General features: G+C 42.7%; 1 long non-coding RNA gene across 1 annotated transcript; it reads left to right on the top strand.

Moving 5' to 3' along the window:
• Positions 1-6,815: 6,815 nt before the first annotated feature.
• Positions 6,816-18,809, top strand: LOC116652880 (uncharacterized). Its single transcript, XR_004306064.2, has 3 exons — positions 6,816-7,541; positions 16,607-16,773; positions 18,532-18,809. It is a non-coding gene; the product is annotated as an uncharacterized LOC116652880 (long non-coding RNA).
• Positions 18,810-27,170: the final 8,361 nt, after the last annotated feature.

Genomic DNA, 27,170 nt, shown 5'->3' with positions numbered 1-27,170 from the left:
TGCTTCTGCCTGCTTAGTCTTCCCTCACTCAGCCGATGCCAGTCAGGAAAGGGCTTTCATTGAAAGGAGGGGATGCCTAACAGGCTTGACAGATTGCAATATAATTGGCTTAATTCCCCAGAGACTAAGACTCAGAACAAGTTTTCAAAGTTGAAACAAAAGTGGTGCAAGAAATCCTTTTCTCTTTCACTTTGGCACGCAGAGCACCTCACCACAGATGGATCTGCCTGGAAAGACTCGGCCATGAAAAGTATTTCAGAGCCCCTGATTGAACTCAGTTATGCTGTTCCCATTGCTTTCCCGCTACTTGTTATAATTATCTCCTTAAATTAATTTCCATTAATTGATTTGATTGAGACAATTCAGATTAAGGTGGTGTTTCTTCTGATACTTTAGTTCCAGTGATTTAGACCAGCTGTCATCTATCTGTCCCTGGCTTTGTTCTGTGGAGTCCCAAATGGGACTGCCAGGGTATGCCCACTACTCATGGGCAGAAAGAGAAATGGACTAAAACTACAGTGTATGGCTATTCCTTGAGACAGAGACTTGCCAGGATTCTGAAAGCTGAAGCTGTTGTTAATGCATGGGTTGAGCATCTCCCACCATCGGGGGTAAGGAGCCCCAGCTCAGAGGGGCAGAGTGGATGTGTGAGAGGTGAGCAGCACCTGCATATCACACCTTAAGCACAACAAATGAGCGTTATCAAACATTTGATCAGAGGAGCTGTGGTGTTCCATCCCTGGAGGCACTTTAGGCCAGGTTGGATAGAGCCCTGAGCAGCCTGATCTTTGAGTGGTAGCCCTTCCCACTACAAAGTGTTGGAGCTCAATGATCTTTAACATCACTTCCAACTCAAGCTATTATAGTTGGATTCTATAATCCAATTCTAATTTGCTATGTGTGCTCTATATATGCATCAGGCTGCTGATGGCAGCCCAGAGCCAGCTATTCACCCACTGTCTGTCCTTCCCTATCAGGGCAGCTGATAACACCTGAACAGCAGACTGATAAACCATCTATCGAGGTGTTAGCAGGACTGGCTGGCTTGCAGCATGGACTGGACTGTCTGTGTAGGGAACTCGCTCTGTGTCTGGTCCCCAGTATGAAGTTTTCCTTCTCTCTCTCTATTCCAAGAAAGAACGAGTCAGCCTTTATGGGTGATTTCGTCCAAAAGATTTAGTGCTTGATTCCCAGTCTCAGTATTCATGCTCTGTCCTCAGCTGCTGCTTAGTCCTGCAAGTCTCAGTTTCCAAGAGAAATCCATCTGCCAGAACTCAACTGGCAACAACAAAGTCTGCATTCAGGCTTGGTAGTACAAGCTTGAGAGAATGAAAAGTTGTCCAAAATGATGTTGTTGAGTTCGTTTTCCCTAGCTGCAGAGAAATCAAGGCATAAGTATTATTTTTGTTAAAAGGGACAAGAAATCTCTAACAGTATAGGTGAGTGGTTACAATCAGGAATGATTTCTGGAGTGTATCTTATAACTGAACAGTTTTTACTCAATTTTTTTCTGGTGAGTACTAATGATTGCCTCCTGTTTTCTTGCACTAACATAAATGAAGAAATTAAGATTAATTCTGTCAAGTTACAAGATGTGCACTGAGCTATTGTCATCACGCTTGGCTTTGCCAGGATGGGACAACAGGCAAGGCTGGAATGGGTGGGGAAAGCTGAAGGTATCTGACCTAGCCATGTCAGTATGGTTTGTCTGACCTGAGCAGGTGGCTGAGAGCATGAGAACCCCCTTCCTAAACCAGAGAGAGATGGATCTTTTAACACCATTTGGCTTGTTGAAGTTGTTTGCCACTTTCCAAAGAACTATTTGGCAAATTCCTTGTGTTTCTCAGCTACTTTCCCCCCAGCTATTTTCCATAGCATCTATCAGACATATGAACTGATCACAAAATCAAACTGAAATCTAAAGCAGTTGGTTTGTTTTCAGGGGAGAGAAACAGCTTGTCTTACCATCCTCTTCACCACCACATCAGCTCTGAGCACTGGATAAGTCACAGCCTTTGCTAAAGTTTTACTGTTTTTACTGTGGATCTACCTTTCTTGAGCTGCTTCACCAAAGCCCTCCTCAAAGGGAAGGCAGAGCATTGGGTGCCTCTTGTAAGGATTTGGATAGACCTTTGCACAAGCAGCATTCATCTTTTTTATCTGCCAGGATCTCATCAGCTGATAATACAAAACCTCATACCAGCCTCTTCCAGCACACTGCCAGTTAAACAACATCTTCTAGGGAAAAGGAAAGAAAGATTTGAAAAGGAAAATAAGATAATGAAAACAAAGTGCCATTTTGAGCGACATCAATCTTGCTATGGTAAACAAGGATGGATGACTCGAGGACCATGTTGATAAGGACATCCTAGTTAGCAACAGTAGCTTTACTGTCTCCTTTCCAGCAGCAGAATAGCTAAGGTCTCTGAAGTGTCACTAGCAAAGCTTCCTTTCGTGTGCTGGGCCTCACTTGTGGCTGGCCTTCATCTCCCTTTATTTAGGACCCAGCAGCACTGCATCTTGCAACAAGGCTCATGGCGGGGATGTCAGAGGGCAGGAAGCAATGTCTGGAAGGGCCCCTGGGTCATCACTGCAGACAGGGATATGTGTGGGAGGGCACAAAAGAGCAAAGCAGGAAAGTAATGTAAAAACAGAGATGGAAAAATGAAAGCGAAATTGCACAGGAAACAGCAGTAAAGTAGAAAAAGTGTTTGCAATGGAGTTGGTGCAAAAAGTGACTGCAGAGGTCAAAGGCAGTCACAGGGAAATGGCAATGACAGGAATATGAAGCATCTCAGGAAATATAAATACATTTTTCTTCCAGCCCTCAAAGAACGATAATGGGAGCAATGCAAGTGAAAGGCAGACACTTGTAGGGGAGAAAAGGAAATAGTGAGAGGGCTCCAGGTAGCGTCACAGCAAGTAGTGAAGGGCTCTCTCTTACTGGTGGTGAATATCTCAGGGCCAGAACTCAGCCAGGGCTCCTGAGGATCTCAAAAAATCAAAGAATTGTTTGAGTTGGAAGAGACCATTAAAAGCCACACAATCCAACTCTTCTACAGTGATCAGGGACACCTACAGCTACATCAGGTGCTCAGAGTCCCATCCAGCCTGACCTTGAGTGCTTTCAAGGATGGTTCATCCACCACCTCACTGGGCAACCTGTGCCAGTGTATCACCATCCTTATCTTAAAAAAACTTCTTCCTTACGTTCAGTCTGCATCTCCCTTCTTTTGGTTTGAGGTCACTTCCCCTTGTCCTGTGACAACAGTCCCTGCTAAATACTAAGTAAGCCCCTTACTTTCTCACAGCCCCCCTTTAGGTACTATAAGTATCTCAGCACCAAGCCAAGCAAGGGGAGGCTATTATGGTGGATGGACAAATGTCTCTTACCCTCTGCTGTCTCATGGCAAGGTCAGGCAGTGACGCCAGTGGCAATGAACCAGGCTCTGGCCTTCAGCAGCTAGTGGGTCCAGCCAGGCAGAAACTGTGTTGAGAAGTTCAATTTGATTAAAAATGGTCTAGAATGGCTAACAAAAGAAAATTGTGCTTAACAAATTATATGGAAACTTACAGCTGCTGAAGTGGGTGACATTAAGAGCTGACAGGCAGATGCCGTGGGTGTAATTTACCTGGCCTTCAGTACAACCTTCAGTATAGAATAAATGAATACATTCAATTTGCATTTATATAGCTCCTTTTCATCTGCATATTGTGGCAAGGCACCTTACAAACATCTCATGGGCTGTTTGGAAGTTGTGTCCGTGACAAGCTGAGATGAAGTGAGTCCTGAAGACACTGTGAGCTGCAAACTGGGGATGTGAGTATTTCAATGTAGATACCTGGATGTCCATGGTCTGGTCACTTGATGAGGGGCATAAGACTGTGAGTCACTTAGAAAACTGTAGAAATGGATTTTGGCTGGGTAACTCACACAGACTCTCTCCAAGAGGAATCACAAGGGATTTGTTAAGTCTGGGATTATTTGTTCTGGAGAAAAGGAGGTTCAGAAGACACTCTCTACAAAGGAGATTGTGGTAAGGTGGGAGATTGCTCCAAGGTGACAGCAATAGTATGAAAGAGAATGGCATCATGCTACACCAGAGGAGGTTCAGGCTGGGTATTGGGAAGAATTTCTTCTCAGAATCATAAGACATTGGCACAGGCTACCAGGGGAAGTGGTGGAGTCATCATCCCTGGAGGTGTTCAAGAACCATGTGGATATGGCACTGGAAAATAACACAGTTGTTTCCAAGTAGCTGAGACGTGTTTCAAATTAACCTTTTCAAGTAATTAAAATGCCTTTATTTTTTTAAAATTAAAGGTGGTTGCGCAGCTCTACAGTTGAAAACCTTTTTGCAGACAAACTCTGATGGTAAGCACTTCAAGGTTAGGAGAGGCAGGGGGATGTTCTTTACTGGGGACTTACAGCTTTCCATTATCACCAGCACTTCTGCAGTCCTACACTAGCACAGGGCTGTGGCACTCTGTGGCTGTATGATGCTACAAACCTGGACAGAGAAGGAAAATCTGTCATCAGCTTAAGTGGTTCTAGCCTAGTACATGCAATATTTTAAAACAAGGGCACCTTTCCTGATCTTTTGTATTGTGAAACCATTATTTTGTTTTTAAAGCTGTACAAAGTGCTTTGCCAGTATAAATAACAGTAACTTAGAGATCTCTATCAAAATTTTCTCTTCTTCAGTAGCTCTCTTATTTCAGAAGCTTTTGCTGTATGAAACAATGACAAGAAATGGCACTAGTAGCTAAAGACAAGCTTTCTAACAGATATTTTTATTAGAAAACACTGGGGAGTGTTTGTGAATGACAACTGGGAGAGCTCTTTCTCCACACTTAATCCACATCAATCTTAAATGAATATCTCCTTCAAGGCTTATCTCATCTGCTCCAGTTTTAGCAGCAACTTAATAAAGTCTATTTATCACTTCTTCTCCACCTAAAAGCTTGGCTAGTTCTGCCTTCACGTGGTTCCTAATGTGCATGTCAACCGTGTCTCCCTTTTCCTTAAAATGCACCTGATTAATTTTTGTTGAAGAGCATTTCCTCCTTTCTCATTCCTTGAGGCCAGCCTCACATGGCACCTGTGTTGGTACACTAAAAACTGTTCATTTTTCCTTATTACTTCTTTGATTGAGAATTGGTAATGGTTGTAGGAGGGTATCTGTGATCCCTCTGCCTTCATCTTCCAGTGCTGTAGGACACAGGCATGGTGAGCAGTGTCTCTTTTGCAGCAGAGTAACATTCCTTTCTTCCAAGCTTCCAACACCATTTGATGGATGTGCACAGAGATTTTGGGGCACGCTCCTCAGCTGGAGCTACAGTTTGCCTAAAATCCCAGGTGCCACATAGATATTAATTAACTTTGATGTTGTCTAATGGTACTCAGTGTGCATTTTAATGAGACATACCTCATAACATGTGTCAGGCCCAGGTCAGGCTATGCTGTCATCTGAAACTCCACAGGAGAGAAAAACACATCTTTAGGTGACAGAAGAAAAATGTGTCTTGGTACTATGCAAAGATCCACTATATTTTTCCTTCTGCTTTTCATTCAAAATACTGATGTTCTTGTTATATCGAAGGGTGATGGGAATAACTCAGACCACAGGGTATTTCTCAGTTGTTCTGCATTATGGGCTGGCCTTGGGGCATCTTCTCTCCACCCCATTCCTATGAGGGCCAGCCAACTAACTTCTGAACTCACTTCTTTTATTTTGCTCTGTCTCTTGGAAGGGCAGGAGAGGAGTGAGGACCCAGATTTGATGGAGGGCACAGTTTTCACCTGAAGGAGGTCTGGGCTTCCCTCCAGTATTACCTCCAGTGCTGCCAGCCCTCCTCTTTCCTTCCCTGTGATGTGCACATTTTCATGATCGCAGCTCTCCTTACTTTTTCTGCTGTCAGCAACTGCTCTAGCTGCTACAGATGTGTATTGAGGAGCCCATTCAAGCTTAAGCAAGCTTAAGGCAAATAAATGGTTTCAGAAATTAGCTTTGACCAAGTCTCCAGGGTGAAAAATGGAGGCATTTCTCTCATAAGTGTTAAGATTTGCTCAATGTGTGCTCTGCATCCACTGTTCAAAGCCACCGCTGCTCACTTGCTTTGTTTTGACTGGATGGCATCACTGATATTCATGTTGGTTTTACGTATTGGAATAATTTCTGGAGTAACTTTATTTAGCATCACTTTATTGACTGCTTATTAGGCAATAAAAATTCCTCTTGGCCCACCAAGACAGAGCACAGCATGGGCTGCCCAGATGCATTAGGAAGAAGACTGAATAACCAACAGTCCTTCTGTCACAGCAATGTGAAGGAGGAATGAGCAGAAGTAAACTATCTTTTCATGTTGGAATAGGGAGCTCGTAATAAAAAAGAACTCATTTGGAAATAAATGAATGAGATGGCATTCGAAACACACACATATAGAGGTACATTCTCACACAAAGACTTATAAGATTTATTTGAGAGAGGCAACTGGTGCTGTCCCTTGCCCACCACTGAGAGCCATCTTTTGTATTCACTTTTTTCTCCCCGCAGTCATATATATGGGGCCAAAAAATGGCTTGAGAAGAATCTGATCTCATGACGAATACAAAAGTAATATTATGCCTTGTTATAACTGTAGTTCAACTTTATTGCAGGACCTGCATGACAGTGTTCAGCACTATATTATCAAGCTGCCATGTTTACTGTTTGAGTAAAATCCAAACTGTTCCTGCACAAAAGGAGCCAAAGGTAGAACATTTGTGCAGAAAAGGCTGTGTCTACATAATCTGGTAATGCAGTCCAGTAGGGGTAGATTTGTAGAACACTGGAGCTCTAAGGTCCAAAGCCAGCACAATCCATGCATCCACAGTCCATAATATTCATTCATCAAGATACTTCCATTTAGAAGATTCCAGTCCAGACCTGTTGATGGCCAGTAGAGACTAAAACAATGCAATATAGATGTTCCACATCTCCCAGTTTAGTTTAATTGGAAGAAAATCTGGTTTGTGCACTCGGTAGTCATGCTGTGTTACAAACCAACACATGTAAGAAGTGAAAATGAAGAGGAGATTTGCTTTAAAAGCTCATTTGATCAAAGTTTTGAACCAAAGCAGAAAAAAACCCATGCCAATTAAAGAAGCACATCATGTATTTCCACACCCAGTTCTCACATCCAGAAAAGGAAAAAAGAAAAAAAAATGAAGAGGGAAAATTCACAAGTTTGTTCAGCATCTGTTGCAGCATCAACTGTGCTTTCTGATGAATAAATGAAGTGGGAAGTCTTCACTTCAAGAGGTACTGGAGAGTCATACACTTGTCAGTCAGCTTTGTAGTATGGCCAATCAGCAAATACTCTGGAGGTCTTACTTTATTAAATGAAAAATGCAATTTAGATTTTAGGTCCTGTATTTAAAATAAAGTTTCCCCCTTGGTTTTAAATTCCCATTCTTGTTACTTTCCAGCTGATCTCCAGACTGAACAGGTGAAGTTATATCCCTGCTTCATGAGACTGAAGCAGCACGTACTGCACTGGTGAGCGTTAAATACCAATCGTTAGATGTCCTTGAAGAAATCTGGAAATCTTCTGCCTGTAAGGACATGAAAAAGTGTTAAAGCAGAGAAGATAAATCGTGTCTGACAATGGGGTGTAGAACGTGGCCTCCCTGTGAAGAAAGACCTAATAAATTAAAGGTGACTTGCAAAAGCTTTCCTTTTGAAGGAGATAAATTCAGAGATTTGCCTTGCAAGAGGTGCAGGTACTGGGAACTCAAAGGTCCTGCCTATTGGAGAGTGCAGAGGTGATGTGCTTCCATCTTCTCACACTGCAATCTCTTGCAACAAACTGAGGCATAAGCCCTTGTGAATTTGTTGTGTCCCCACATTTCCTGATGCTTTCTGGGAACTGGCTGTTTCTCTGCTGTAGCAGCTTCTGCAGAGCTGGTGCTGCCAGGTGCCAGGGCAGCCTTGCATGGAATATGAGCAGCGCAGCAAAGCTGGATTAGTGCTGAGGGGGTCAGTGCATAGCAAGCTCCACAGGGTTAACAGCAGCTGGATTTAAAGATGAGCCACCTGTGGTAGAGGTTTGTGGCCTTGGTATTTGGTGAGCAGGTGTTTATTTTGGTCAGAACCTGGCTGAAGCACTCAGGGTAAAGCTTGACACACTGCATGTCAGAGTGGCAAGAGCAAGGCAGAGATGGCTGCAGGATGGCTGGGTTTCAGGGTCTGTGTCAGTGTCTGCATGAACTTCTGAAGTACTCCCATGGTAGACAAGGGATAAATCCAGACCCTCTAAATGTTTATTGGCCCATGGAATTTGAGACCTTATAGCAGCCTTCCAGTGCCTGAAGGGAGCCTACAGGAAAGCTGGGGATGGACTGTTTAGAAGGGTAGGTAACAAAAGGGCAAGGGGAAATGGCTTTAAACTGGAAGAAGGTAGATTTGGACTATATATTAGGCAGTCATTCTTTACTGTGTGGGTGGTGAGACCCTGGAACGGATTGCCCAGTGAGGTGGATTCCCCATCCCTGGATGCATTCAAGGCCAGGATGGATGGGGCTTTGAGCATCCTGGTCTAGAAGGAGGTGTTCCTGCTGTGATAAAATGTTTGCTCATTAAGACCGGGATGTGGTAGCATTGTGGTGGAGTGCTTGTTCATTAGGACCGGGATGTGATGGTGGAATATGGAGGCCACAAGGGTTGCAGAGCACTCTAATTTTATGGGTAGATTGTGTACTCTGCATAGTTACAGGCAAAGCGCGCCCCGATGGATACAAAGTTTCACAGAAGGACCAACCAAGGAATGACACACCAAGTGGCACGATCACGACCGACCAATTAAAGGACAATACACTCGGGATGGACCTTACAAAAGAAGTTGCAAGGGACGGGAAGGTGCGGCAGTTGGAGGAACGAGGATTCCCCTGTCGCCCAGCGCTGAATTGCCTTTTTGTTTTACCCGCTACAATTAATAAAAGTTTCTAATTGGAACATTATCGGCTCATTGCTTGTAAATTGATGACAATTTGGTGCCGTGACTCGGATGGGAATACTGGCGTGGGTACGAGCCTGAGGGGGCGCCCCGCCTAAATAGGTGGCCTCGGCTCCTATCCTCCCGCCCTACTCCTGCCGACGATCCGAAATTTAAAACACAAAGGCAAGGAAAAACCGGTTAACCCTTTAAATTTCGTGCACGAAAGTCCGGACGAAGACGCAGGACAGGTGAGTATAGTCCGGTCTGGGTTGGGAATCCGGCGTGTGGCGAGTGTTGTGTGCTTGTGAAGGGGGGCCGGCAGCCGGCACTAACCCGAGCGAGTGTGGACCCCACAGTAGTGCGGTTCCCATTGCCCGCGAGGGCGTGGGCCACGACCTGGGGGAAGCGAGTGAATGCAACACTGAGTGAGGGCACGCCGAAGGGTGGGTACAGGGTATAAGCGGGACCCTTTCACCACCACAACCCCTAGGGCTATGGGCTCTATGGAGGGTTATTCTTTGGTGTTCCCCTAGAGCTACGAGCACTAGGGATGATTATTATTCAGGTGTTCCCCTAGAGCTACGAGCACTAGGGATGATTATTATTATTTAGGTGTTCCCCTAGAGCTACGAGCACTAGGGATGATTATTATTCAGGTGTTCCCCTAGAGCTACGAGCACTAGGGATGATTATTATTTAGGTGTTCCCCTAGAGCTACGAGCACTAGGGATGATTATTATTCAGGTGTTCCCCTAGAGCTACGAGCACTAGGGATGATTATTATTTAGGTGTTCCCCTAGAGCTACGGGCACTAGGGGGAGCTACAGACGTTGAATAAAACAAGAGAGCAAGAAGTAAAGAACGAGATGGGGCAGTGTAAAACTAAACCACCCACCCCTTCTAAACGACCATCCATTCCTAAGGACTCACCTTTAGGGTTCATGCTAATTGCCTGGACGCACTATCCAGGAACAAGAAATAAAGATAAAGCAAAGATGATTTATTATTGTATAGAAATTTGGAGCGGACAACAAATTGGCCCGGCAGTATGGTGGCCTAAGTATGGTTCTAATGAAGATTGGGTACAACAGCAATTAAATTTTTGGGTAAACTCCAAAACCCCTTTCAATCAAGAAGAAAGTGACTATGCAGCAGTATGGGTCACTCGCCCAGAGGGTTTAGGAGTCCCCATTTTTAATTTGACACGAAAAGAAAAAGATGTCGAAAAACGTAAACCTCGAAGGGAAGAGGAGGCCTTAGTGGGACCCCCACCATATGCTGTACCACCAGCAATTCCCCTACCTTCTCCTCCTCAGTTGGATCATGGGCAGATGGATTCGAGAAAGGGAGAAGTACAAAAGATAGAAGGGGGAGGGCCTGTGACACGGGCAAAGGCACGACAAAATAACCTCTACCCTTTAAGAGAAATGCCCATGGGAGGTCCACAACCTCAGATGGGGTTTATATCAGTGCCCTTAAATTCAGGGGATGTTAGAGATTTTAAGAAGGAAATGGGTAATATACTAGAAGATCCCCTGGGGGTGGCAGACAGAGTAGATCAGTTCTTAGGGCCAAATGTTTATACCTGGGAGGAACTACAATCTATTCTAAGTATACTGTTCACAGCAGAAGAGAGAGGTATGATTAGGCGTGCAGGGATGCGCATTTGGGATGCTCAACATGCCCACGGGCCCGCTGCGGATATTAAATGGCCCTTACAGAATCCGCAATGGGACCATCAAAATCAACATCATAGGACTCACATGCAGGACCTGCGAACTATCATTATCCAGGGCATTAGGGAGGCAGTCCCAAGAGGTCAGAATATAAATAAAGCTTTTAATGAAAGACAAAAGAAGGAGGAAACACCCACTGAATGGCTAGAAAGGTTACGCAAGAATTTACAACTATATTCAGGATTGGATCCCGATACACCGATAGGCCAGGCTCTGCTCAAAACACAGTTCGTAGCTAAGGCTTGGGAAGATATCCGCAAGAAACTAGAAAAGATAGAAAATTGGCAGGATCGGGGGCTTGATGAACTTTTGAGGGAAGCTCAGAAGGTATATGTAAGAAGGGAGGAAGAAAGACATAATAGGCAGGTTAGGATGATGGTAGCAGCGGTCAGAGAAAGTAGGGAATTGGAAAGGAAAATGGGGGGATGGACGCAAAATCGAATTCCAGGACAGCAAAAATTTAGGAAGCCTGAAAACAGGGAGGAGGAGAGAATATGCTATTATTGCAGGAAAAAGGGACACCTGAAGAGGGACTGCAGGGTTAGAATGAGAGACGAAAAGTCCTTCCAAGAAGACTAGGGGTGTCAGGGGCTCTATATATTGGGGACCCAGAAACAACAGGAGCCCTTGATAAAATTGAAAATTGGTCCCCAAGCTGAGGAGGTAGAGTTTCTAGTAGATTCAGGAGCAGAAAGGTCTACTATACAACAGATCCCCCTCGGATGCAAACCTTCCCGGGAAACTACCAAAGTAATAGGAGCAAAGGGAGAACCTTTTACAGTAGGAATAGTTAAAAATGTAATGATAGAAGCAGAGTCCAAAGTGGGGTTGGGTGATTTCTTGATACTGCCTGAAGCGGAGTTCAATTTGTTAGGACGGGATCTGATTATTGCATTAGGCATAGGACTAGAAGTAGAGAATAAAGAATTGAGAATCAAACTCCGCCCTCTTAGGGTAGAGGATGAACAAGAGATCAATTCTGATGTCTGGTATACCCCCGAGAGTGTGGGACAACTAAAAATACCCCCTTTCACGGTAAAAATCAAGAATCCTGAAATCCCAGTAAAAATAAAACAATATCCTATTTCCCTGGAAGGAAGGAGGGGTCTCAAACCAGAAATAGATAGATTAGTGAGCAAAGGATTACTGGAACCCTGTATGTCCCCATTTAATACCCCTATATTACCGGTAAAGAAACCTGATGGAACATATCGGTTGGTTCATGATCTGAGGGAAATTAACAAGCGCACTGTATCTAGGTTCCCAGTTGTAGCTAATCCCTATACGTTGCTAAGTAAATTAGGGCCCGACAACTTGTGGTATAGTGTCATAGACTTAAAAGATGCTTTTTTGGGCTTGCCCTTTAGATGAGACATGCCGCGATTTTTTTTGCATTTGAGTGGGAAGACCCAGATACTAACAGAAAACAGCAATTAAGGTGGACTGTACTCCCCCAAGGCTTCACAGAATCCCCTAATTTGTTTGGGCAAGCCCTAGAACAGATCCTGCAAGAGTATCAGCTAGATCCTGATACCAAATTAATACAGTATGTAGATGATCTATTAATTGCTGGAGAGGATGAGGGAAAGGTTTGGAAAGAAAGTATTAAATTGCTGAACTTTTTGGGACTGAAAGGACTTAAAGTATCAAAAAGGAAATTGCAATTTGTGGAAGAGGAGGTTAGATATCTAGGGCATTACCTGAGTAAAGGAGAAAAGAAGATAGATCCTGAAAGGATACAAGGAATATTGTCCCTGAAGTCGCCAAACAATAAGAGACAAATAAGACAATTGCTGGGATTAGTGGGATATTGTAGACAATGGATTGAAAATTATAGCAGTAAAGTAAAGTTTCTATATCAAAAGCTCAGTACCGATGGATTAATAAAGTGGGATAGACAAGATGAAGAGAATCTACAAAAGCTGAAGGAGGATCTCATCAATGCCCCTGTCTTGAGCCTGCCTGACTTAAAAAAGACCCTTTTATTTATTCGTTAACATAGACAGTGGTACAGCGTATGGGGTTTTAACACAGGATTGGGCAGGGAAGAAGAAACCCGTTGGATATTTGTCAAAATTATTAGACCCTGTGAGCCGAGGATGGCCCACTTGCTTACAAGCAATTGTTGGGTGTGCGTTATTGGTAGAAGAAGCCAGGAAAATTACTTTTAACAGCAATATAAAGGTACTATCTCCCCACAATATTAGAAATGTGCTCCAACAAAAAGCTGAAAAATGGATATCTGATTCTCGTCTTCTAAAGTATGAGGGTATCTTACTGGAAGCCCCTAACTTAACCCTGGAGACCACAAGTCTCCAGAATCCTGCAGAATTCTTATATGGAAAACCCGAAAATGTGGGACTCATTCATAACTGTTTACATACGATAGAAGAACAAACAAAAATCAGACCAGATTTAGAAGAAGAAGAATTAAGAGAAGGGGAAAAATTATTTGTGGATGGATCCTCTAGAGTAGTGGAGGGAAAGAGAAGATCAGGTTATGCAATAGTAGATGGAAAGACCCTCCGGGTATTGGAATCAGGACCCTTGAGTAACACTTGGTCAGCTCAAGCTTGCGAGCTGTATGCTGTTTTACAGGCACTAAAAAGATTACAGGGAAGTATAAACAGGAATTGTGGAAAAAGGGACAATTGACTCAAAGACCCCCTCTGGACATTACCCTCCATCGAATAAAGCCTGGAGATTGGGTTCTGATAAAGACCTGGAGAGAAACCACACTGCAGCCTCGCTGGGAAGGTCCCTATCTGGTATTATTGACTACCAATACTGCCATCAGAACTGCTGAAAAAGGATGGACACATGCTAGTCGTGTTAAGGGTCCAGTACAAAATCACGAATGGAGAGTCACTAGTCCAGCGGGTGATTTGAAAGTAAAACTGTCACGAAACCCTCCGTCAAGGAAAATGAGAACATGAATTAACAATGATTGTATAAACGTATCAGTATAGAATTTAATGTAGAAGGGAATATTTTGACTATTGTGAATGCAACTGTTGGGATATGTTTTAGAAAGGTAGTGGACCCACTGCGAAAACAGGAATACACAAATTGGTTATTAGCCTTCAGAGTGGCCGTGGAAATTTTAATAGAAGGGGGTAAACCTGGGGGTGAATTTGGATCCTTACCAGCATCACTTAAGTGTATAACCAGTGGGAAAAAGAATAGGGTGCAGTACCCCAAAGACCCACTTAAAAGGGAAGCAAAACCAGCCCCTCCTGAAGAATACTCTTGCTGCCGAGAAGATTATACACCCCATGGCTCGAGGCAACCGAGTCGATGGGCGAGGCAGAGGAGATAAAACATGTGGAGGAGTCTGCTCCATTATGAATGAATCCAAAGATTTAGGATCCAGAAGATACCCCAAGACTGGAAATAACTCCCCCAAGCAATTAAAGACTCACTACTGCAGTGGGAAAACTGCCTATCTAAAACTAGCTCAATTGATAATAATATTAAGTCTCATTAATGAGGGTTGGGGTACAGAGGTACAGACACATGAGTCATTTAAGTGGTCCCATCAGAAGTAGTGTTACAAAATAGAAGGGGGTTGGATCTTCTCCTATTGCAGCAAGGGGGACTATGTGTGGCTCTTAAAGAACAATGTTGCACCTACGTTGATCAAACGGGGGTAGCAATAGATACAATGCCTGAACTAAGAAAACAGTTAGAACAAAGAAAAAGAGCCCAGGAGTCGACAAGAACTAAAACGGTTTAATGAGCAAAACAAAATAGTACAATAAAAGAAAAGGGGGGACTGTGATAAAATGTTTGCTCATTAAGACCGGGATGTGGTAGCATTGTGGTGGAGTGCTTGTTCATTAGGACCGGGATGTGATGGTGGAATATGGAGGCCACAAGGGTTGCAGAGCACTCTAATTTTATGGGTAGATTGTGTACTCTGCATAGTTACAGGCAAAGCGCGCCCCGATGGATACAAAGTTTCACAGAAGGACCAACCAAGGAATGACACACCAAGTGGCACGATCACGACCGACCAATTAAAGGACAATACACTCGGGATGGACCTTACAAAAGAAGTTGCAAGGGACGGGAAGGTGCGGCAGTTGGAGGAACGAGGATTCCCCTGTCGCCCAGCGCTGAATTGCCTTTTTGTTTTACCCGCTACAATTAATAAAAGTTTCTAATTGGAACATTATCGGCTCATTGCTTGTAAATTGATGACACTGCCTATGGCAGGGATGTTGGAACCAGATGATCTTAAAGGTCCTTTCAAACCCAAACCATTCTATGATTCCATGTTTCTATGATTCATTCTGTGGTTCATTGAATAAAAGAGGTTGGAGCGGAACTTGGGATCACCTAATCCCACAGTGGGAGTAATCCCCAACCACAGCTGGTTGCTCAGAGCCTCATCCATCCAAGTCTGGACAATCTCAAGGAGTGGAGACTCCAGGACTTGACCTTTCCCTCCTCTATTCTGTCAGAAATTGTCCCAGTTGCAGCCTGTGCCTATTGTTATAAATATTGCAAGGCTGCAGCAATGCTCCACATTCAGCTGCTTCACCACGGCAGAGCTGCTTCTCACATGGTCATCCCCAGTTCCAGGGCTATCCCAACTACAGGATTTTGCATTCATCTTTGCTGAACTCCAGGAAGCTGTAGGGGTCCCATGAGTGCCAAGCCAGCCATTTTTAGAGCAGACCTCAGCTAGAAAAGCTATGAAAACTACCACAGCAAAACCATTAGGATCTGTTACTGAATTTAGAGGAAAGTACTAATGGCAAGGAAATCCTCCAGAGGACAGCAAGAAAAAGAAAAAAGGACATGAAAAAATAAAGGCAGCCCCAGTTCTTCCACTTCTCTCTCACTTGCTGCAACCTCAGAGCTGCATGGATCTTATTCACTGAGTACCAGTTTCTGACAGACCATGGCTGCATGCAAAAGCATGTTGCATCTTATCAGAGTTTGCAGCTGTGATCCCTGAAACTGAGACCTCTAACACTTCTAAGAGATCTGATACACAAGGAAAGCTGTCCGGCCTCTGGGACCAGCCGCTTGAGGGAGCCAAGATTACGTTCAGTAAGAGCCAGCTGATTACATAAACATTTTTGAAGTGTTGTATCTGGAACCAATCTTTTTCTCTAATGCTAAGTCTGTTGGGTCAGAAAGCACCGAGAGCTTCTGTCTCAGATTTAAATGCTGTATAATTTGGCTTCTAAAGAAAGACTTGCAGTATCTTATTGTAGTTGTGTTTAGTCTGTCCCCCTGGATGACTTTTGATTGTGTGTCTCAAACAGATTTTTGTGTGTGTTTCAAACAGATTTGATAGCTGTTAAGAAGTCTCAGCATTAACTTTCTACAAGCTGAATGAAAACTGACGTGAAAATGAGTAGAAGTGCTGTATTTTAATGAAATCAACTGGTTTAGTGAGAACAAAATGCACATCTCGTGGCCCACAATGATTTCTTCAGATCCTTGATCAGTATCCTTATTTAAAGGAAAGACTCAGCAGAAGAGAAAGTTAAAGGAGAGCTATAGGAAATCACTTAAAAGTCACAGGAAATCAGAATTCAGTTGCCAGAGAAATACCCATTCAAATGCTACGCAGCTACCAAGACAACCTCCCTCTCCCTCTCTGTTTTTACTGAGTTATGATCTTCTGTGGGTGTGTTAGGGACAAAATAGGTTTTGCAAAGTTTCTTGAAGGAAAGTGGTAGGATGGTAGGATGAGTTTCCTTTAAAATAATGTTCAGGTTTCAAAAATGATTGCTACAAGCCTATGGAAAGTGACAAGACAACCCTTTGATTCCACTTATGATTCATATCCACACATGCTAGGGAGTAGTGCTGGCATTTTGTCAGTAGTGTTGCATTATGACCTCTCATTTGTGTTCCTTTTTTTTCCCCAGGTGGATTTATTTCTTGTCCACATCAAAATGCAGAGACTACTCCACTCATCAGGTCCATGGCATACAGAGGAGATGTTATCAACATGTAACATGTATCCTAGCAAGAAAAACTGAGAATCAGCAGAAGTATTCATCAAGCAGATGACTGAAAGATCTCCTATGAGCAGGTATAGTATCAATAAACCAATATATCAAAAAATGTTAGCAAATGACAGCACTGACATCTTTCCTATATGTACTGAAATACAAGCACAGCCAATGATGACACCTGACTCTAAGAACACATTCAGAAAGACTCCACCTGGGGCTGGGACATAATGAACGTGTGACAGAATGATAATAAACATCGTGCCCCTTTTCCACAGCAAACTTATCTTCTGAATAGACAGATGTCAATTCAACCAATTTGGTTTTTAAAGAGCTCATTTTGTAGTGCGTATCTGTGTATGTCTCTTTTGATTCCTTAAGTAAGTGTATGTAAACACACATAAACAGATACAAATGTCTATTTCTTTCCTCAGCAGGTGGAATGAGTTGTAGGTAAAGTACCTGTAAATAAAGCCTCTTCCCAACATTCTCAGGTGTGCACTACAGAAGCTGCTGCAAAGGACAGAAGCATCTGGTACCATTTGCCTTGTGATTTTGTCCTTGTATTCAAGAAAAAATGTGCCTATAATTAGAAAGCAGAATTAGTACTGAAACAATTTTCACATCACTGGTCCTTCAGCCTCCTCAGATATTATTTGTGGTATCTGCTTTCGTGCAAGAGGATGGGACCAAATAAAAGCAATCACAAGGATGGAAATGTTCTCAGCAGGAGCAAAAGGGATTATCAAAAAGCAGAGGAAAAAGACTTCTGAATGTTTTGTAGTCCTGAGCATCCATATGCCATTTGAGCTATATAGAGAGTTAACAGATAGATCTAAAAATAAAGAATGCATTATTGATTAACTCATTAGAGCTTTCAGAAAATAGGAGCTGAATTCACTTGGCTAATAAGCTATCTCAGATCACATCCATTAGAAGATATATGCATATGAATTGGATGAAGTGTGCATTTGGTCTTTATGAGGCCATTCAGGAACCTAAAGTTACTTTTTTCTTCTAAGAAAAATACACAGAATAGTTCAGTTTTTGAATATTTTATAAAGTCTATATGTCATGCTATATCTGCCCCTGCCTATGCTCCTCCCTACATAACCATGTGTAATTCCAGTTTTATTTCAGAACAAGATTTGTTTGTAATCCAAAGGACATGATATCACAGAGCAGATTAAAGCAAGAAAATATGCTGTTGAGAACATAGCATGAAGGTTATTTGTTGGGGTCTCATGACCTTCCAGCCCCTTATGATGAGCAAAAGAAACCAGTGAATGTAACAGGATGTTAAGAGCTTACAGTTTTGACATCCTGGACCTCCTCTCTCAGACTACATTCCCATGCAGCCTGCATTCATTCATATTCATGTCTCTATCTAGCTATGCTGAACAGAGGGAGATTAGCAAGATGGGCTAGACTGCTGAACTGGTGTCTTGTGCTGTGGTCAGATGTCTTTTGCAGTCCAAGGAAAGGGCTTCATGGGTTGATGGAGAGGTCTTGTCTGTCTCCACATTGCTCTGAAGGACATAGGCCAGGTTCAGAAGCAAGGCACGGGTCTTGAATATTGTCATAATTTTTGCATTAACTAGCAAAGTGAGGACTACTCTCTGTTTGAAGTCATTTCACCCGCACAAATGGAGGTTATCTCAAAGGCAACAAGAGTTGAGGACTTCAGAGCCAGTGCTCTCCTTTCTGGTCTGTTTGGCTGGATAATCCTGGAAATGGCTCTCTTTCGGTTCAGGGCAAAATTAGAGTAGAGCCCAAGCATTATGGTCTTCCACGGGTATCAAGGAAAGCTCAAGTCTCACCCTTCTCCCATGTTCCAGCCATTCATTTCCCTGACCTGATGACAGCCATCCCTGCTCTGCACACCTGGACGAACTCAGGACAAACCAGCTCTGCCAGTTATCATGGAGATGAAGGGCAGAGAAGGAGAAAAGTTGTATCAGAATCATGGAGAACATCTTCTGAAAAGGGAAAAATCTTTGATGAAGAAGTAAGCCCACAAACCATACAGAAGTTTATTTGGTGTCTAAGTAGAAAGGGAAAAAATGTATATATTCTCCATGTCTCTTGTTTTCAATACATGCATGACATATTATTTACAGAATTACCCATTGCTTACTGGTATAGTTTGGTTTTTTTTACAGTCTCACTTGGAAAACTACATAGTGCATTGGCCAGAGTACCCAGTCTGAATGCAGAAGTGCTGTCTGGGTGCCTAGCAATAACTTCTGGTGCCATTGGTCCATTTTAATTGAATTTGGCAGGCTGAAGTTTGAGAGAGGAAGTTTCTTCCAGTTATTTTAAGCAAATGGTGGGTAAGTACAAAAAACACCAGTGGATGCTCCAGGCTGAAAGCTAAACTCAGTTAGCCTTAGAGAAAAGAGGGCTTTACTTCTTAGCGTAGGCTTTGTGTTTTTAGTGATGCATAGAATTGCTTACTTATTGTATGATTTGCTTTCATTCGATTTTCTCCAGATGTCCAGAGACTGTAGCATGCGATGCAATTGAAAGAACAGCCATTACCCTTGTTTTAAAAAGAAATCCTTCAAAAAAAAATGGGGTTTGTTTTGAACTCCCGGGTTTTATTTTTCACATTCAAAGAAAAAAACTTATTTTTTCTTGTTCCACCTATAACATTATATTCCTTCTCAGTTTTGAAAAGGTCATATCACCTGATGTAATAATTGCTTGCAGCTGTTATGTAATTGTTCCTCATATTTCTATAAAAGGCAGTAATTGTTAGAGTTTCTTGAATGTTATTATGCAGCAGATGCCTCCTGGGGACAACAACAATAGCTATTCATCTGGAGGCAACAGTCCCCATTGGGAGCTCAGGGCTGCCTGTGGGAGATGCCGTGGACCTGGGAAGTTATGTTCTTCATCTCCTTGCCGTGCAGACAACAGCAGAGCGTGGGTAGATGAACTCTGCCAGCTCCATCTGTCCCACAGGCTGGGTGAGTCAGCTTGGGAAGCAGCATGCATGTGTACACAGTGTCCCTCTTGCCAGGACCAGGAGCAAGGGTTCCAGTAACAAGAACCTGCTACCAGCATCACTCAGTTCTCCTTTCATATCACCCTGGGGCCTAAACTTTTCTGGAACCCTGAGTGGGCAAAGTAGGAAAGATGTGGGGCTCTCCATCCCTGCTTCCTGGAAGATTCACATTGGGAGTTACTAGCAATACACGATGTTCCTTTGCGTGTCCTGCCACCGACTGCAAAACCCACTCTTCTCCAAGCCCACAGTACTGTAGTTCAGTCTTTTCTCTCCAGATTTACTTAGAAGGAATGATGAAGTAACATCCACTGTTTACATAGTACATTTAGATTAGATTTAGATTTCAAGGCCAGACTGGATGGGGCTTGGAGCAACATGGTCTAGAGGGATGTATTTCTGCCTATAGCAGAGGGGTTGGAACGAGATAATCTTAAGCGTTCCTTACAACACAAGCCATTCTATGATTCTATGATTCTATGATTCTATGATTCTATGATTCTATGATTCTATGATTCTATGATTCTATGATTCTATGATTCTATGATTCTATGATTCTATGATTCTATGATTCTATGATTCTATGATTCTATGATTCTATGATTCTATGATTCTATGATTAGAAAACAGACTTCATAGACTAATACTTTAACAGTCAGTGTTCATGAGTGTCTGTTCAGCTGAGTTGTAGAGCAGCATGGCGTTTTTTCCCCAGAAAAACTGAACTGGGCTTCACTGACTTCCATCGCCCAAAGGCTGGCATGAACAAGATGACTGATTTATGCAGGAGCTCCCAAGAGAGTAAATACCAAAATAAGTCATCCGAGGAGCTCCCCTGCACCAGAGAGCAACCTAATGCTAACTGTGACGCCAGAGTAAATTGCAGCAGTCAGCTGTTACATTTCATCTAGCCATTCTGCTCGGTTTAATTAACCTTGAGGGAATTAGTGTTTTGCGGACTTAACAGTACCTGCTCTGAATTTCTGGCAGTTATAGAAGTGCTGTTTCAGCTGCAGAGTGACTTGTCTCAGTCTGAATGGGGTGATACCAGCGGTAGTGCCTTTAAGGATGGGTCTCTGAGCAGCAGGAGGAACTGGGGGCAGCACAGAGGGGGTGAGACAGCCTGTACCTCTGATGGGGCTGCTCCATGACCCACCATTCAGAAACTGGGTGGTACCTTAGGAATCTCCAAGAGAGCATCCAATGCTCTCTGTAGCGGGGCAACCTTGACCTCCTACCGTCAGCTTCATGGCTGATTTTCTCTCTGCCTCTGAGAACAGAGGAAAATCAATGAGGCTTTGTCAAATAATTCTGGATTGTGTCCTGGGCGGAGAATTGAAAAAGCACATTAAAGATATCCTGGATCAATAGGATTCGTGCAATATTTGAGAGTCACCTGTTAGCTCTACTACTAATGCGCTTTCATCTGGTTTGGGGGATCTGCTGTAAGAACAGTGTCCTCCAGAAAGGGTAGGAAGGGTATTATCTGTGAAAAAACAAGAGGAAACACTGTTTTCCCCATAATTGTATGTAATTATTATTTAAAAAAAAAAATCACTTTCCCTTCCCCGTCAGAGATCTATGAACTTCTTGCTGAGAACTATGACTGTAACTTAAGAATATAAACAAGAAACACATAGAGGAGACTATGAAAAAAAATATATAGATCTAGGTCATTTAGAAAGCTAAAGCACAGACATTCAGCCATTTTCTTGGCAATTTAGCAGTCTCCTCAGAAGACAACATAACATTTTCACCCCTTGCAGCAGAAAAAAATAGCCAAGTATTCTGCTATCAAAAGAGTTATCTTCAGCACATTTTCTGATTGCCATTTGTGGTTTTTTTTTATCCCATCTCCAGGTGTATCGGCCTCTGTGTGAAACAGAATAATTATTGGTCTGTAAAGAAAGGTGATAATTTGAAGCGCATTTTGTCTCTTTCCCTTGAGGGAATTTAGTTGAAAAGTTGTTCTTTTCAACTGCACTTTTTAATATTGCTGGACTGCTCCGCCATTCAACATGGGTATGCCTGATTTCAAGGAACGACTGGATGTTGTGTTGAGGGACGAGGTTTAGTGGGAGCTATTGATAATAGGTGAGCGGTTGGACTGGATGATCTTTTAGGTCTTTTCCAGCCTCGGTGATTCTGTGACTATATGATTCTATGATTTTCTGCCACGTTGCTCAAGATTACATTTACTTCTTCCATGCTTCCATTTCTTGGAAAATTCTTTAGCAGGAAATGATGTCTTTAATTTCATAACAATCTGTTATTTTAGAAAGTGAATAGGGCGCAACTCAGTGGCTTGTTCTGGATTTACAGGGGATGAGGGTTCAAAAGGTCTGTTGGTCTTTCTGGCTGTTTCCTGTACACAGAGCCCAGTTTCAGAGATTGAATTTGCAGCAGTTACTTTGCCAGGGAAAACATTTCATCATTCGTTTTTATAAATACATTCAAGGTTTGAATCACCAGTCCACCTACACTCTGTTTTGTCAATGGAGTGACAACAGAACAGTGCTGGTAACCTTGCTGTGGGTAAGGCTGTTGCCCACTACATCAGGCTGCCCAGGGCCCCTTCCGTCCTGACCTTGAATCATTATGAGGCACTAGAATACTGCTTCTTATAGTCTAGTTGTATGTATTACTTTTTCCTTCCAATAATATTCTTTATTTTAGTGTCTTGTTATCCCCCCTTGTCTTCCTCCATTCCAGGACACCCCCCATGTTATTCTAGGTAAGAGAAGAGGTTGGCATCTTAACAAAAGCAATAGCTCAATTTTCTTCTGAAATGCTCCAGATTATTGATGGAACCCCACAATTCATAATAAGAAGGCCTTGGTTGGGTTGTTCAGGTTTCATTTTTTCCACTAAAGATATGAGAAAATTCCCACTCTTTTTACAGAGCCATTTAAATTATCCACGTATCAAATTCTTACTGATCTAAAAGGAGAGACAAACCCTGAGCTCCCTGGAGGTCTGTCCTGTTTGATGGTCACCTGCCTGTCTCCTGCTCATGGCAAGGACAAGGCTTTCAGGAAATCCTCTCTGAGCATCAGCCATACTATCAAAACAAAAGAATAGAACACAAGAAGAACAACAACAGACAAACACCTCACCCTTGGTTGTGTTTGTTTGAGTTAAGCCTATGTGTTCCTGAAACATTTTATTTATGACCTTTTGCATTTTATTTTGCGCCGTCCTTCAGTTAAGCAACAGCAGAGTGCATGAAGTGATGGCTTCTCTGGAGATGACGGATGAGGCTCCCTGCTGCTTGCAGCCCATGAGTCATTTGCTAATTTCCTCAGCTAAAACTGACAGGCAGTTACCGAGCATTTCATCACAGCCAACCAGGCCTTTATTTCCAAGCTGGCTGTCAATCTTCTGATAGCAATGACTACAAAAACTGCTGTCTACGACATTGTCTCCCAAAGCTTTAATGTTTTATCACTGTTGCTTCAAGTTCTTGCTCTCTTTCCTCTCCAAGCATTAAGATTCTTTAACCATACAATAGCACAATACAGTGAGTCTTGCATCTTTGCTGCTCTAAATATTTGCTCTGTATCTGCTTCTTCACAGCATATTACTCAAGAACAGCAGTGTCAGCAGAATACTTTATTGGAAAACACCATGTTCTTGGTAGGTGTTTATTTTTGAATCTCCTTCTGAAAGGATCCCAGAGGATCTGCTAATTGCAGAATATGATTTCTAATATAAACTTAGAGCCTGTGTATGTGCCTGGTAGCAGCTTCCAGCTGTGATAACCACCGGGGAAGATCCTGACACTGCTCCTCAGTTTAAATAGGTGCTGGTATGGAATGGTGGCTGGGTGTGCTATCCTGAGGAGCAGTGCTGCCTGTGCATTTTCAGCTCCTTGGCCCCTCTGAGAGGTCAGAACCTGGAGGCCCCACCTGATGTGCACTTTTGATCCTTGTCCAGACACATTTAAACAAATCAAATGCCTCGTTTTAAAGGAGCACGGCCTTCTATGCAGAGGACGTAGACGTAGCTCACTGTTGTAAAAGGAAAGATCCTCTTTGGTTGGATAAACAATGCACATCTGTGCAGTCAGTCAGAGCTGACATGATCTCAGGAGCCAGTGATGCTTCCTGTTCCCAGGAGAGCCCCATGAGTGCCATGCTGTGCAGTTTGATTTCTTCTCTGTATGCTGCCATCTCCTTCTTGGCTTTTTAGCTGTGTTCAAATGCTAAATCTCCATAAAATATAGCACAAATGGAGGAGAGTAGCTGGGATAGCGGGCTGGGAAGAGTTCGCACAGGCCTGGTAGCCATCATGTGTATGATCTGGGCCAGCGTTAGAGGCTGACAAATTTCTGTGTTAAATACAATAATTACTTCAGTCTATACTGCTCAAACCTGCTTCAGGGTAAACTTTATCTATCTCTGGCCCTCTTAAAACTGTTTTTATCCCTGGTGTTTATTTCCCCACCTTCTGGCATCATTGCTGGAAAGCAAGCATACCTCCTTGGTAAAAGAGCTCTTCTCCTCAATGGCACATTCCCTGTCCCTCTGCATGTCCTCGTGGCCTGTTTGCACCTGCATCCTCTGAATGGCATCTTCAACACAGCAATCAGAGCTGCACAAAGTTCTCCAGCCTTTGCTCTCTCTGCTGAAACACCTGGAAGCTTTACCTTATTGCATCACCTGGAATGTAGAAGAATGCAAAAATTAGCCAAAATCAGGCATTGTCTGGAAGTTAAAATATGACGTTAATTAATCTAGTCTCAAAACCCACAAACAAACCCCTCTGATTCTTGGCTAGATTTTAACAGCTGGCAGAAGCTCAGACTCTAGAAATGTTTCCTGTTATTTACTCAGCTAAAAATAGCTGTCAGTGTTAAAGCAACCTATCACTTATGTACATGTGCATGTATATAGATATGTGTATGTGTATACACGTTATATAAAACATGTAGATCACTCCCAAAGTGATGACTCCTATTCATTTCCAGCGATGAACAAGAGCTTTCTTAGCTTTCTTTCTGCACTCATCAAAATCTGCACCAGTTGGGGTGACCCACTGTCACCATCACTGCTACTGTACCACCCACTGCCTCACTGTGCTCACATACATCTTCTTGTTGGCCTCCATAAGCCTTCAGCAAGCATTGCTGAATGTCAGTGGGGACACTGTTTTCCACATGGAGGAATTCAATGACACACCTTTGCTTCAGGTGCTCTTCCATGTCAGAAACCATTTTGTCAGACTGCCCCTCCGCTGCCATCTGTCACATGGCAAAAAAAAATATGTAATGGGACATTGGAAAATAGGTTCTACTCCTACTGCCATACCACCAACATCTGCCTCTAATGTCATAGGCCAACATCATAAAATAGAAGGCATTACTTTTGGAACAGTCCTTATATACGCACACATAGAAATATATGTACACATGTATGTAAAGTGTATAAAGCAAGTAGGCATAAATGTAAGTTTGTGCACAGGTGTACATATAAACATGCAGACATTCAACTATATGCTATTTTAGATGAAGCAGAACATGCAATGAAAAGTGATCAAGCAACAAATTCATGTATTGTGTATATTGTACCTGGAAACTGCCTTGCAGATGTAATTGCTTATCCTGCTGTTTGCTCAGTGCAGCTTCTGTAACTTCATAAAACTTGAGTTTATGAGCTTTGTACTTACTTAAACTAATGTAAACTAAAGTAATTAACTCTTCCTCCACCTGCAATTCCAAAGTAGGATTTGGAAATTGTTCCTGGTTCTTTCTCATCAAGTATTGATATCACAAGCACTTATTGCTCAGGCAGTCGGAGGAGGAAAGGTTACCGTCTGTGCTTGAGCATATTCATATGCATGAATTGTGCTTATTTTTTGTGTCTCACCTTTTGATTCCCCAGCACATCAATAAGCTCACAGAGGACCCCACTGAGCACAGCCCGCAGTGGGGAGGCACTCCAAGGTGGTTTGTTGTCTTACCATGATGGCCCAGCACAAAGATACAGACACAAAGATATGGCTGGGTACAAGGGCTTTAGTTCTCCATGGTTATCATCAGCTGGTGAAAATCACTCTTCCATGTTACGTGTCTGAGTGCAACCAGCTGGCTGCCCAGCTGACTGGGAACAACAGCCAGGTGGGGACAACATCCTTCTCCGTCTCTTTTTCTTCCTGCAGCCTCTTTCCATCTTTATGGGGCTGTATGTGCAGCTGGGTCACTTCCACAAAGAGTGTTGCTGATCCTGGCAGACTTGAAGTAGGAGTGTGATTGCACTCCAGGGTGAAAAAAAAAACCTTGCCTTGATAAATACAGCATAATGAAAAGTAAAAAAAATAAATATAAAATAAAACAAAATAGAAACAAACAACAACAATCCTGTGAATCTGGGGACTGGCATTCATTTGCAACTGATATTCTTGGAACGAGTTTCATAACCACCAGAGAGATCACATCCAGCAAGTCTGTAAGTATGAGAACACAATAATACTTATCTTTTTTTCCAACAATCCGCTTTCTTTATAATGGCCCACGGCATCAGAAAGAGTTTTTACTGACTTTACTGAGAGAAAGGCACCGATGGCTGTAAGGTAATATTTTTCTTTGATTCGCTGCAGTAAATTTAGAGCAACAATTAGCTTTTCTCTGTGGGAGGAGAAGGCATCCATTGACTGATACAGTTGAATGTAAAAGCAGACTCACCGTGGTTGGAACCAGTTCCATCATTGGTCACAGTGATAAAAGCCAAGAGCATAAAAGAGACACAGAATAATCAGTTTTTATTAAAGGCAGTCATAATGAAAAAAGGTGTGGAGGAAAACTAACCCAGTGGAGTTCAGAACTGCCAGAAACAAACTGTGATTTCAAGCACAAAAACACATTTAATAAAAAAACAGTGTCTTTTAAATACATGAGAGCTTAATGGTCTACCAAAGAACATCCTCACTACAAAAATCTATTATTTGGTTAAGAAACACATGAAAATACTAATACTGATATCTTCAGAGATTTCTTATGGGTTAATATGGCTCTTTAGTCACAGCGCTATGCAACAGAGTTACTTAAGGACAGCCCTTCATGCTGGGAGGCACAGGGATGGGTTTGTGCCCCTCAGGTGACCCTCTTCGGAAAACTAAGTTTCTCTCAGCTTCTGACCTGAGTGGGAAGGTTCCTAGAACAGGGCTGTTGGAAAAGGCTCTTTATAGCTCATCTTCATCCACACTTTTCCAGCTGGCTGTACAATTGTGGGGTCAAACACTGTTCATAAAAAGAGGGAAAAAAAGAGGGCGCAAGTGTATTTAGAAGCACACAAGCTCTTTATGTGCTGTGTCTGCACCAACACCAACCCCATCCTTTCTCTATGACCCAATAACATTTAGAGTTTTCACTGTGTCCTTTCCAAATGTCACAATATGCCTCTAATTTCAGCTTTGATCACAAGATGGCTTGAGCTGCCATTGAAGGATGTGGTAGAATCAACCCCCACA

This window comes from Coturnix japonica, chromosome 2, assembly GCF_054131305.1.
Source record: "Coturnix japonica strain WE chromosome 2, WE-NBRP24, whole genome shotgun sequence".
Lineage (NCBI taxonomy): Eukaryota > Metazoa > Chordata > Aves > Galliformes > Phasianidae > Coturnix > Coturnix japonica.
This window is presented reverse-complemented; position numbering and strand designations above follow the sequence as displayed.